The 8,781-nt window shown below is 41.9% G+C and overlaps 1 protein-coding gene across 2 annotated transcripts in view; it reads right to left on the bottom strand.

The window, feature by feature from the left end:
- Nucleotides 1-8,781, bottom strand: part of GALNT12 (polypeptide N-acetylgalactosaminyltransferase 12) — a 44,550-nt gene that overhangs the window by 34,682 nt on the left and 1,087 nt on the right. The window lies entirely within an intron of this gene.

Raw genomic sequence — 8,781 nt, 5'->3', positions numbered from 1 at the left:
CTGGGCAACATGGCAAAAACCTGTCTCTACCAAAAATACAAAAATTAGCTGGGCCAGGGCGGTGGCCCACACTTGTAATCCCGCACTTTGGGAGGCCAAGGCGGGTGGATCACGAGGTCAGGAGATCGAGACCATCCTGGCTAACACGGTGAAACCCCGTCTCTACTAAAAAAATACAAAAAATTAGACGGGCGTGGTGGCAGGCGCCTGTAGTCCCAGCTTCCTGGGAGGCTGAGGCAGGAGAATGGCGTGAACCCGGGAGGCGGAGCTTGCAGTAAGCCGAGATCAGGGGCCACTGCACTCCAGTCTGGGCAACAGAGTGAGACTCTCTCTCAAAAAAAAAAAAAAATTAGCTGGACATGGTGGCGCACACCTGTAGTCCCAGCTACTCAGGACTGGTGGAGGGATGGTTTGAGCCAGGGAGGTGGGTGTGGCAGTGAGCTGAGATGGCGCCATTGCACTCCAGCCTGGGCAACAGAGCCAGATCCTGGCTCAAAAAAAAAAAAAAAAAATTCCAAAAAGACAAAAAAAAAAAAAAGTTAATTGCTTACATTACATGAAAAAAGTGTTTTTGTGAAACCTAAAATAAATATTTTTTTCTTAAGATGCTGCTAAAACTTTGTTTCAAACATGCACAAGTTCAAGAGAAATAAGTGACAATAAGGACAGTGAAGTGAGGTTTTCAAAGTGAAGTGCATTCAATGTAAAGAACTATCCTTTAGTCTGAAATCACATCCCTACTATTTTGGATGAAATTTTATTTCTTCTCATGTCAGCCCTGCTTTGTTTCCACTAAAACCAATGGCCTAGGGCCACCATTCTATTTTTTTTTTTTTTTTTTTTTTTTTTTTTTTTTTTTTGAGACAGAGTCTCGCTCTGTGTCGCCCAGGCTGGAGTGCAGTGGCGCCATCTTGGCTCACTGCAAGCTCCACCTCCCAGGTTCATGCCATTCTCCTGCCTCAGCCTCCTGAGTAGCTGGGACTACAGGCGCCTGCCACCATGCCTGGCTAATTTTTTGTATTTTTAGTAGAGACGGGGTTTCACCTTGTTAGCCAGGATGGTCTCGATCTCCTGACCTCGTGATCCACCCACCTCGGCCTCCCAAAGTGCTGGGATTATAGGTGTGAGCCACCGCGCCCCACCTGGGCCACCATTCTAGAATGTCTAGGTGGACTCTTTATTTGTGTCATCTAAATCACAAGAAGGCTGGGTGCCAATTTTTCGATTAATATTCAGAGCTTTAAAATGTTCCTCTTTTCTTTGATCTCATGTCAATATACATAAACATTTCTCGCCTAAGTAAATAATCAGAATACCCTGAAGGAGGCTTGTTGCAAAAACTTTTCTTTGTAACATTATTTATAATAGCAAAAAGCTGTAAACAATTTCAATGTCGAACAAGAAGAAAATACAGTATAGTATGGCTGCATGAGGAAATCATGGCCATGTATTTTCAGCACACCTTGTACTTTACCTGGTAATAACAGTACCCTTTGTTGAGTGTTTACTACATGAGAGGCACCATGTAAAACAACAAAATAACATTTTTTTTAGGGAATATTTAATGATAAAGGAGAATGGTCACACTATAATGTTAAATCAAAAAGGCAGGGTAGAAATCTACAAATAGCCAATTCTAGAAACAACAATGTGTATGTGAGTGTGTTCACACAGAAACAATAAACAATAGAAGGAAATATGCCAAAATGTTATCAATGGTGATCTCTAAGAAGTGAGATTATTGCCGATTCTTATTTAATTTTTTATATTTTTGTGCATTCTAAAATTGTCCTACAATGAACATCTATAATTTTTATAATCACAAAGAAATATTATTTTTAAAAGATTAGATCATATTTCTTTAGTTCCTCATAGCAAATGCCTTCATTGAGCAATAATTTCATACTCTGCCTTTTCTCTTTTTCTTGTCCTGGTATAGTTTCTCTTTCTTTTTTGAAAACATCTCCTAAAGGCATTCTGTTTTATGAGGTTCAGTACCAATGCTCCTTGACTTACGGTGTGGTTACATCCCAACAAACTCATCATAAGTTGAAAACATTCTAAGTAGAAAATGCATTCAATACACCTAACCTACTGAACATCACAGCTTAGCCTAGCCTATCTTAAATGTGCTCAGAACACTTCCATTAGTCTACAGTTGGGCAAAATCATCTAACACAAACCTACCGTATAATAAAGTATTGGATATCTCATATAATTTATCAAATATGTACCAAAAGTGAAAACCAGAGTGGTTGCATGGGTACTATGATAGAGTTGAAAAATCTTAAGTCAAACCATCTTAAATCGGAGATCGTCTGTATATCTTTTTGAAATGTCTTTAAGTTTGCTTCCAGAAAAAAACACTTTCTCCTTTTCCTGACTGATAAAAAGCCATGCATCCTTTGATCATACAAAGACAGCCATGGATCACTTTAAGTTTTCACTTTTGCCTTAAGGACAAAAGGAAGCTCAGAACTGGATTTAATGTTACATCAAAGCACACAATCATTTCCCTAAGTTTCTGGTATATTGCATGTGCTTTGTAAGGGCAGAGCTGTGTTTGTCTCTGTATTTTCAGCACGCCTTATACTTTACCTGGTAATAACAGTACCATTTGTTGAGTGCTTAATACAGGGGAGGCACCATATAAGCATTTTATACACATTACTTCATGTAGCCTTCCTAACAACCCTACTGGGTAGGGACTACAGTAATCTCTGCTAGTAGAATATTTACTTATTATATGGATATGAATGAATTAATGGATACAGTAAATGCCTCTTGATCTTCCTTTTTTTTTTTTTTCGCTCAGGCTGGAGTGCAGTGGTGGGATCTTGGCTCACTGCCACCTCTGCCTCCCAGGTTCAGGCAATTCTCCTGCCTCAGCCTCCCAAGTAGCTGGGATTACAGGTGTCTGCCACCATGCCTGGCCAATTTTTGTATTTTTAGTAAAGACATGGTTTCGCCATGTTGGACAGGCTGGTCTCGAACTTCTGACCTCAAGTGATCCGCCCTCCTTGGCCTCCCAAAGTTCTGGGATTACAAGCATGACCCACTGTGCCCGGCCCCTCCTGATCTACTTTTATCTTTATATTAAGGTTATCACATAAATGTCTTTAAAAAAAAAATCAATTCATATCCTCTGTAGAAAAGGCCAAGGAGATCATAATGTACACTTTTGTGTCTTACCTGCCTAGAATCCTTTCTCCTTTCTTCACTGTACTGCACCTTGATTTCTCTTTCAAGAGCCAACCTTTTCCAATTCTCAGTCTATGTGGTTTGTGGAGGGTTGAACATACACAAGCACATGCATATACACACACAGACACACAGACACACACCCCTACCCCTGGGAAGGTTACCTGCCTCAGGCCTGACCAATCAATAATTTCCTGATGACATCAATTGAGTCCCTGAATCCAGGGCCCAGAATAACCTGAACCCAGTTCTCATCCCAGACTTTTCTGTAATAGAACCCAATATATTTTCTTTTATATTTAAGGCAGTTTGCATTGGGCTTTCAGTTACTTTTAACCAAAAGAATCCTGTCTAGTATAGAAAATAATTATTTTTAAAAAGTGAATATAGGACTTCTACTTCTGGCAACATGGAGGACTAAGATGTCTAGGGAAACCCTCCTGGTATATATACCCAAAAAATCTTGATAAAAGTTTTTTTTTTTTTTTTTAATCTTTTGGCTGGGCACTGTGGCTCACACCCGTAATCCCAGCACTTTGAGAGGCCAAGGTGGGTGGATCACCTAAGGTCAGGAGTTCAAGACCAGCCTGGCCAACATGGTGAAACCCCATTTCTACTAAAAATACAAAAATTAGCAGGGCATGGTGGCAGGCGCCTATAATCCCAGCTACTAGGGAGGAGCTGAGGCAGGAGAATCACTCGAACCCAGGAGGTGGAGGTTGCAGTGAGCTGAGATCACGCCACTGCACTCTGGCCTGGGCAACAAGAGCAAAACTCCATCTCAAAAAAAAAATCTTTTAAATGCATGGCTTAGCTGACAGGAAAGTAAAAGAAGTCTTCATCATGCAGGAACAACAAGAAAATACTAATCTAGATAACATAATTACCAGACATAGAGTATAAAATAAGTATGCTTAATACGCTTAAATAAAAGAAGACCCCAAATGAATGACAAAGAAACAAGAATGACAGAGAGAGCTGGGTCACTGTAGGCATCTCATAGCAATGGTGCAAACCAGATGACAAGGGAATAATACCTTCAAATGTCAAACTACCAATGTAGAATTATATACCCAGCAAAACTTTCATGAACAAGAGCAAAATAAAAACATTTTCAGATAAAGAAAACTGAGGATTAACAATAGACCTCTCTACAGCAATTAATACATGATGTGTTTCAGGAAGAAGGAGAAGAATCCCAGAAAGGTCTCTGACTCAGGAAAGAATAGTGAGCAGAGAAAATGGTAAACTTGTGGATAAATCTGAAAAAATAAATACTGCATTTTTAGCATCCTAATTTGTTGGTTTAAAAGCAAGACAGAATTAAAATATTGGAGCAAAATGGCATACAAATTAGGAGAGAAGATGACCAATACTAAAGCATTCTATGGTTCATAGTTAATGATTAATTTTAGACTTTGTTGAGTTAAATATGTACTTTAAAATTTACCACTAGGGTTAGAAATAGATAATATAACTGCTAAATTAGTAGAGAGGAACAAAAATGGAATGAGGAGGGGAAAAGCCTCTATCAACTCAAAAAGCAGTAGGAAAAAAGAGGAGGAAAACACCAAAAAAGCATAACAAATGAAAACATAAAATAAGACGGCACTATCAAATCCAAAAGTATCAGTAAGCACAATAAATCTAAGTGGATATAACTATCTAGTTAAAAGTCACTGATTGTCAGTTTGGATTTTTCTTTTTAATTGGAGTCTTATTCTGTCGCCCAGGCTGGAGTAGAGTGGTGCAATCTTGGCTCACTGCAACCTCCAGTCTCCTGGGTTCAAGTGATTCTCCTGCCTCAGCCTCCCAAGTAGCTGGGATTACAGACACCCACCACCACACCCAGCTAATTTCTGTATTTTTAGTAGAGACAGGTTTTCACCATGTTGGCCAGGCTAATCTCAAACTCCTGACCTCAAGTGATCCACCCACCTTGCCCTTCCAAAGTGTTGAGATTATAGGCGTGAGCCACCACTCCTGGCCTGGATTTTTTTTTTAATGACAACACAAAATCGAGCAACATACTATTCAAAGACACACCAAAAACATATGGACACAGAATGAGTGAAAGAAAAAGGTATCAGGAAAATACTAACCAAAATTGAACATGTTCTGTGGATTTGAAGTACTGAAGTACTGACTCAAGAAAGAATGCCACTGTGATGTTCTCAAGATGGATCTAATAAGAATTCATAAAATATCCACAACTTCGTTGGGGAAACAAAATAAATATCAGTCTAATGTCCTACTCCCTTCTGCAACCCTAGCAAGACATACTTTTGCTGAATTACCTGTTTAGAACCACTGTGAGGCTGGGCATGGTGGCTCACGCCTGTAATCCCAGCACTTTGGGAGGCCAACACGGGCAGATCTCCTGAGGTCAGGAGATTGAGATCAGCCTGGCCAACATGGTGAAACCCCATCTCTACTAAAAATACAAAAATTAGCCAGGTGTGGTAGCACTTGCCTATAATCCCAGCTACTCGGGAGGCTGAGGCAGGAGAATGGCTTGAACCCAGGAGGTAGAGGTTGCAGTGAGACAAGATCGCACCATTGTACTCCAGCCTGGGCAACACAGCAAGACTCCATCTCAAAAAAAAAAAAAAAAAAAAAGAACTACTTTGAGACTCTTTGCCATCCCAGCACCCAAATCCTGACCCCTGAACTCAGACACACATCTGCAATTATAGTATTAACAAGCCTAAAACTAGAGCAAGTCAAGAAATACAAACACCATGCTTTCCTTGACCAATGGTTCACAGTTCTTCTACCCTGGTAGAGAATGGCTAGTGTTCACACATAAGGTATCCCCATAGATATACCTGAAGAAATGTCCAGCCCTGAAGGCACTGTCTGTTACTCCACTCTTTCCCTTCTGCTAAATATCAGAATGCAAATGAGAATGGTATTACAGTGATCATCTCGAGTTCCCCGTATTCTATGAAAACTAAAACTTTTTGCAAATTTTGGTACAACATTATTAATAACCATTTCCTTGTGACACACCACTCAATTGACTGTGATGTCATCACTGGCTTGAACTACATTTGACCTGTTATTAATCCTTACTTTGTCTAGTTCTGGTATTCTCCACACCCTCCAAAACACTCACCCTAAATCTTCTGACTCAGAAATCCACAGGCTCTAGGCCAGTAGCTTTCACCCGTGGTTGCATATCAGATTCAGCCTAGGTCCTAGCCACAGATATTCTGATTTCATTGTTCTGGCGAAGATTCCTGGCATCGATATATTTTTTAAAGTTCCCCAGGGCCACACACCCAGCTATCTGTCTCCCCACTTTGACCCACTATCATCTCAGAGTAAAAATTCCCCTTCTTTGCTGAGATGCTAGTCATACTATACTACTATGCTTACTTACTTACTATACTTATTTATATTAATATATATTAATACTTACTATGTTACCATGCAAGGAAGGATTCCTAGTCATCATTAGCCTCCTTCTCCTCAGTTCAGTGCTGTAACTAACAAAACTATCCTCGAATCCACTGGCATGTAAATTATTAGATTCATAGAGGGGCCCAGGTCTATACTGGGTCTCACAGAATTAGGACCAAATGTCTTTTTAGTGGTCTGGCCTTCTTCAAGAAGGCAGACACAGTGCCACACCCTGCTGACACCAGGAAGAGCCAAACCAAATGGTCCCTTAGTCATTCCCAACTCCTTTCCTCTGGTAAAAGGCACTGCAGAGTAAAGACTTTCATTAAAAGTCTAGGAAGCACAGCAAAATGTTAACAATGGTTCTCCCTGAGTGGTAGGTTTATTGGGGATTTTCATTTTTTTCCTTTTTTGTTTCTCTGTGTATGCCAACATTTCTAGAGTGAATATGCATTGCTTTCATAATTAAAATAAACATAGAAATAATTATCCCCACCCAAAAAGGGGGGAACGAGTAACAGATCTGGACTGTGGCTCTGCCCGAGATGTGCTGTTGACCTGGGGGTGTGGCTTTTCCTCTCTGGTTAGACTAGATGCTCCTCCCTCAGGGCCCTCCCTCCTGCAGCATTCAAGGACCCTCATTATCCCTCTGTTTATTAGACTCGCAGAGAACCCCATATCCATACTATGAACTCATGATCTGCCATTCAGGTTTCTCAGGCAAAATCTCAAGACCCTGATTAGCTCCTGGATAAACTAATAAAAGTGAGATGGCACAAAAGACCCTGACCCTACTGACCACTCTGAAGTTACATCTCAAAGCCTGGCCCAACAGAGACCCACACAGCTCAGGCTCACCTTTGTCTCTGGCTGGGTAAGAATAACCCAACAGGCCTTGCTGCAGGAATTAGAAGCAGGAGGCATTCACACTCCTTATCATGCTGGGTTTGGCTTAACTTCCAGGGTCAATACAACAGCAGGATCTACAAGCAAATCCTGAGAGGACACAGGGCAGCTGTGTCACCATAGAGACAGGTTACCATAAGCCCCACAGATTGTCCACAGTGTTTCAAAGAGATATTCACAATCTTCGACAATAAAGTAAGTTGGAGCCAGGAAAGAAAAACTACAACCAATCCCTGGATGACTCTCAAAAGCAACCTCCTGAGTACATTCTTGGCAACAGGGAAAGGTGAAAAAACTAAGATTTAAGCACACGGTGTGCTCCCAGGTATTGATGCTTTATTAATTCCTAAGTTGTGTTCTTTCCACTCACTTTTATGTAAAATGCATGCAGACTCACTTTCATGAGTTTCCTATTTTGCAAATGAAGGGAAACCAAGGCTCTGAGAAGCTAAGTAGCTTGCCGGAGATCACAGAAGTGACGAGCAAAAGAACCAGGATTTTATCTCCCCTGGGCTGGATTTAACCTGAAGCAGGGTATAACCTGAAAGCTTCCCCTCCACCTTGCCTCAGCAGGCACCCTCGGGGTTTCGAGGAGCTAAACATGCGTTAGGCTGGTGAGTGGAGGAACTACTATCAATCCTAACAAAGTTTTACTCAAAAAGACTAACAGTGAAAAATGCCTCAGGCAGAAGCATGAGGCTAAGCATGAGGAGATCACCAAAATAGGGAAGACAGTGGAAACAGTGGGGCAGAGGTGGGGCATCCTCATTCCATCATTCACGGTCTCTCTGGCCAAGGTACCATGGAGCAGGCCCCTAAAATCCTGAGATCAGCATGGTGCCAAGTGGGCCAGAAGGGCCATAGTCCCTCCAGACCAGTCCTACCACATTCCAGCTGAGGGGCCTTGGGTGGGTCACCTATCCTTTCCGAACCTATTTCCACACCTGTAAAGCAGGAATGGCTTGGAGGGGAGAGGAGTGGCAGGTGCCTGGTGCACACAGCAGGCTGCCACCACCAGCTCCAATGGGAACCCCCTCTCTGAGTCCTCTTTTCCTCAAAGTCTGTAAGGAAGGGGCTCAAAAAAGGACTTGGAAGATCCCTGACACCTCGAAGAAAAAGTGAGAGCCCAGGAGGCCCAGCGGCAAAGGTGGCAGCAGCCGCCTGTCCTTCCTCCTGCTGCCAGCGTGTGCCCTAGATCCTCACCTAGGCAGGGGCACAACCTGCCCAGCCAGTAGCTCCAACAGGAACTAGGCCTCTGACCACGCTGGC

This window comes from Hylobates moloch, unplaced genomic scaffold, assembly GCF_009828535.3.
Source record: "Hylobates moloch isolate HMO894 unplaced genomic scaffold, HMol_V3 SCAFFOLD_10, whole genome shotgun sequence".
NCBI classification, from domain to species: Eukaryota; Metazoa; Chordata; class Mammalia; order Primates; family Hylobatidae; genus Hylobates; species Hylobates moloch.
This window is presented reverse-complemented; position numbering and strand designations above follow the sequence as displayed.